The sequence below is a fragment of the Triticum dicoccoides genome, chromosome 4A (genome assembly GCF_002162155.2).
Source record: "Triticum dicoccoides isolate Atlit2015 ecotype Zavitan chromosome 4A, WEW_v2.0, whole genome shotgun sequence".
In the NCBI taxonomy this organism is placed as follows: domain Eukaryota; kingdom Viridiplantae; phylum Streptophyta; class Magnoliopsida; order Poales; family Poaceae; genus Triticum; species Triticum dicoccoides.
The window spans coordinates 637,075,562-637,081,083 of record NC_041386.1 but is presented as its reverse complement, the minus strand read 5'-3'; positions in this window follow the sequence as shown (position 1 = coordinate 637,081,083).

The following is a 5,522-nucleotide window of genomic DNA, read 5'->3' as shown; positions in this document are numbered from 1 at the left end:
CTGATAAGTATATGTGAATGACATATTGTTGATCGGAAATAATGTAGAATTATTCTACAAAGCATAAAGGAGTGTTTGAAAGGAATTTTCCAGAAAAAGACCTCGGTGAAGCTGCTTACATATTAAGCATCAAAATCTATAGAGATAGATCAAGACGCTTGATAAGTTTTTTCAATGAGTACATACCTTGACAATATTTTGAAGTAGTTCAAAAATGGAACAGTTAAAGAAAGAGTTCTTGGCTGTGTTACAAGGTATGAAATTGAGTAAGACTCAAAGCCCGACCACGGTAGAAGATAGAAAGAGAATGAAAGTCATTCCCTATGCCTCAGCCATAGGTTCTATAAAGTATGCCATGATGTGTACCAGATCTATTGTATACCCTACACTGTGTTAAGCAAGGGAGTACAATAGTGATCTAAGAGTAGATCACTGGACATTGGTCAAAAATTATCCTTAGTGGAATAAGGAAATATTTCTTGATTATGGAGGTGACAAAAGGTTCATCGTTAAAATTACGTCAATGCAAGTTTTGACACAAATCTGGATGACTCTAACTCTCGATCTAGATACATATTGAAAGTGGGAGCAATTAGCTAGTGTAGCTCCGTGCAGAGCATTGTAGACATAGAATTCGCAAAATACTTACGGATCTGAATATAACAGACCCGGTGACTAAAATTATCTCACAAAGCAAAACATGATCACACCTTAGTACTCTTTGGGTGTTAATCACACAACGATGTGAACTAGATTACCGACTCTAGTAAACCCTTTGGGTGTTGGTCACATATCGATGTGGACTATGGGTGTTAATCACATGGTGATGTGAACTATTGCTGTTAAATCACATGGCGATGTGAACTAGATTATTGACTCTAGTGCAAGTGGGAGACTGAAGGAAATATGCCCTAGAGGCAATAATAAAGTTATTATTTATTTCCTTATTTCATGATAAATGTTTATTATTCATGCTAGAATTGTATTAACCGGAAACATAATACATGTGTGAATACATAGACAAACAGAGTGTCACTAGTATGCCTCTACTTGACTAGCTCGTTGATCAAAGATGGTTATGTTTCCTAACCATAGACATGAGTTGTCATTTGATTAATGGGATCACATCATTAAGTGAATGATCTGATTGACATGACCCATTCCATTAGCTTAGCACCCGATCGTTTAGTATGTTGCTATTGCTTTCTTCATGACTTATACATGTTCCTATGACTATGAGATTATGCAACTCCCGTTTGCCGGAGGAACACTTTGTGTGCTACCAAACGTCACAACGTAACTGGGTGATTATAAAGGAGCTCTAAAGGTGTCTCCAAAGGTAAATGTTGGGTTGGCGTATTTCGAGATTAGGATTTGTCACTCCGATTGTCGGAGAGGTATCTCTGGGCCCTCTCGGTAATGCACATCACTTAAAGCCTTGCAAGCATTGCAACTAATGAGTTAGTTGCGGGATGATGTATTACAGAACGAGTAAAGAGACTTGCCGGTAATGAGATTGAACTAGGTATTGGATACCGACGATCGAATCTCGGGCAAGTAACATACCGATGACAAAGGGAACAACGTATGTTGTTATGCGGTCTGACCGATAAAGATCTTCATAGAATATGTAGGAGCCAATATGGGCTTCCAGGTCCCGCTATTGGTTATTGAACGGAGACATGTCTCGGTCATGTCTGCATTGTTCTCGAACCCGTAGGGTCCGCACGCTTAAGGTTACGATGACAGTTATATTATGAGTTTATGCATTTGATGTACCGAAGGTTGTTCGGAGTCCCGGATGTGATCACGGACATGACGAGGAGTCTCGAAATGGTCGAGACATAAAGATTGATATATTGGAAGCCTATGTTTGGATATCAGAAGTGTTCCGGGTGAAACCGGGATTTTACCGGAGTACCGGGAGGTTACCGGAACCCCCCGGGGAGCTAGATGGGCCTTAATGGGCCTTGGTGGAAAAGAGAAGAGGCAGCCCATAGTGGGCCGCGCGCCCCTCCCTTCCCTTGGTCCGAATTGGACAAGGAGAGGGGGCCGGCCCCTCTCTCTCTTTTCCCCCCTCCGCGAGTCCTATTCCAACTAGGATTGGGGGGGGGGGGGAATCCTACTCCCAGAGGGAGTAGGACTCTCCTGGCGCGCCCTATGTGGCCGTCTGTCCTCCCCCCTTTGGTACTTTATATACTGAGGCAGAGGCACCCTAGAGACACACAAGTTGATCCACGTGATCTATTCCTTAGCCGTGTGCGGCGCCCCCTGCCACCATAGTCCTCGATAATATAGTAGCGGAGTTTAGGCGAAGCCCTGCTGCAGTAGTTCATCAAGATTGTCACCACGCCGTCGTGCTGACGGAACTCTTCCCCGACACTTTGCTGGATCGGAGTCCGGGGATCATCATTGAGCTGAACGTGTGCTAGAACTCGGAGGTGCCGTAGTTTCGGTGCTTGATCGGTCGGGCCGTGGAGACGTACGACTACATCAACCAAACGCTTCCGTTGTCGATATACGAGGTACGTAGATCATACTCCCCCCCTCGTTGCTATGCATCACCATGATCTTGCGTGTGTGTAGGAATTTTTTTGAAATTACTACGTTACCCAAAAGTGGCATCCGAGCCTAGGTTTTTATGGTTTGATGTTATATGCACGAGTAGAACACAAGTGAGTTGTGGGCGATATAAGTCATACTGCTTACCAGCATGTCATACTTTGGTTCGGCTGTATTGTTGGATGAAGTGACCCGGACCGACATTACGCGTACGCTTACGCGAGACCGGTTCTCCCGACGTGCTTTGCACAAAGGTGGCTAGCGGGTGACAGTTTCTCCAACTTTAGTTGAACCGAGTATGGCTACGCCCGGTCCTTGCGAAGGTTAAAACATCACCAACTTGACAAACTATCGTTGTGGTTTTGATGCGTAGGTAAGATTGGTTCTTGCTTAAGCCCGTAGCAGCCATGTAAAACTTGCAACAACAAAGTAGAGGACGTCTAACTTGTTTTTGCAGGGCATGTTGTGATGTGATATGGTCAAAACGTGATGAGATATAAGTTGTTGTATGAGATGATCGTGTTTTGTTAAAGTTATCGGTAACTGGCAAAAGCCTTATGGTTGTCTCTTTATTGCATAAGATGCAAGCGCCAAATAATTGCTTTACTTTATCGCTATGCGATAGCAATAGTTGCAAGAGCAATAGTTGGCGAGACGACCGTGTGACGACACATTGATATAGATCAAGCTGATGGAGATCATGGTGTCATGCCGGTGACGATAGAGATCATGACAGTACTTTGGAGATGGAGATCAAAGGCGCAAGATGATGATGGCCATATCATATCACTTATATTGATTGCATATGATGTTTATCTTTTATGCATCTTATCTTGCTTTGATTGACGGTAGCATTATAAGATGATCTCTCACTAAATTATCAAGAAGTGTTCTCCTCTGAGTATGCACCGTTGCGAAAGTTCTTCATGCTGAGACACCACGTGATGATCGGGTGTGATAGGCTCTACGTTCAAATACAACGGGTGCAAAACAGTTGCACACGCGGAATACTCAGGTTATACTTGATGAGCCAATCATATACAGATATGGCCTCGGAACATGGAGACCGAAAGTTCGAGCGTGAATCATATAGTAGATATGATCAACATAGCGATGTTCACCAATGAAACTACTCCATCTCACGTGATGATCGGACATGGGTTAGTTGATTTGGATCACGTGATCACTTAGAGGATTAGAGGGATGTCTATCTAAGTGGGAGTTCTTAAGTAATATGATTAATTAAACTTAAATTTATCGTGAACTTAGTCCTGGTAGTATTTTGCAAATTATGTTGTAGATCAATAGCTCGCGTTATTGCTTTCATATGTTTATTTTGATATGTTCCTAGAGAAAAATTGTGTTGAAAGATGTTAGTAGCAATGATGCGGATTGGATCCGTGATCTGAGGTTTATCCTCATTGCTGCACAGAGGAATTATGTCCTTGATGCACCGCTAGGTGATAGACCTATTGCAGGAGTAGATGCTGACGTTATGAACGTTTGGCTAGCTAAATATGATGACTACTTGATAGTTTAGTGCACCATGCTTAACGGCTTAGAATCGGGACTTCAAAGACGTTTTGAACGTCATGGAGCATATGAGATGTTCCAGGAGTTGAAGTTAATATTTCAAGCAAATACCCGAGTTGAGAGATATGAAAGTCTCCAACAAGTTCTATAGCTAAAGGATGGAGGAGAGTTGCTCAACTAGTGAGCATGTGCCCAGATTGTCTGAGTACAACAATCGCTTGAATCAAGTCGGAGTTAATCTTCCAGATAAGATAGTGATTGACAGAATTCTCTAGTCACCATCACCAAGTTAGTAGAACTTCGTGATGAACTATAGTATACAAGGGATGACGAAAATGAATCCCGAGCTTTTCATGATGATGAAATCGATGAAGGTAGAAATCAAGAATGAGCATCAAGTGTTGATGGTTGACAAGATCACTAGTTTCAAGAAAAGGGCAAAGGGAAGAAGGGGAACTTCAAGAAGAACGGCAAGAAAGTTGCTGCTCAAGTGAAGAAGCCCAAGTCTGGTCCTAAGCCTAAGACTAAGTGTTTCTACTGCAAAGGGACTGGTCACTGGAAGCGGAACTACCCCAAGTGATTGGCAGATAAGAAGGATGGCAAAGTGAACATAAGTATATTTGATATACATGCTATTGATGTGTACTTTACTAGTGTTTATAGCAACCCCTTAGTATTTGATACTAGTTCAGTTGCTAAGATTAGTAACTCGAAACGGGAGTTGTAGAATAAACAGAGACTAGTTAAGGGTAAAAAGTGACGATGTGTGTTGGAAGTGGTTCCAAGATTGATATGATCATCATCGTACACTCCCTATACTTTCGGGATTAGTGTTGAACCTGAATAAGTGTTATTTGGTGTTTGCGTTAAGCATGAATATGATTTGATCATGTTTATTGTAATACGGTTATTCATTTAAGTAAGAGAATAAATTGTTGTTCTGTTTACATGAATAAAACCTTATATGGTTACACACCCAATGAAAATAGTTTGTTGGATCTCGATCGTAGTGATACACATAATCATAATATTGAAACCAAAAGATGCAAAGTTAATAGTGATAGTGCAACTTATTTGTAGCACGGCCGTTTAGGTCATATTGGTGTAAAGCGCATGAAGAAACTCCATGCTGATGGGATTTTGGAATCACTTGATTATGAATCACTTGGTGCTTGCGAACCATGCCTTATGGGCAAGATGACTAAAGACCCCGTTCTCCGGAACAATGGAGCAAGCAACTGACTTATTGGAAATAATACATACTGATGTATGCGATCCGATGAGTGTTGAAGCTCGCGGCGGGTATCGTTATTTTCTGACCTTTACATATGATTTGAGCAGATATGGGTATATCTACTTGATGAAACATAAGTCTGAAACATTTGAAAAGTTCAAAGAATTTCAGAGTGAAGTGGAAAATCATCGTG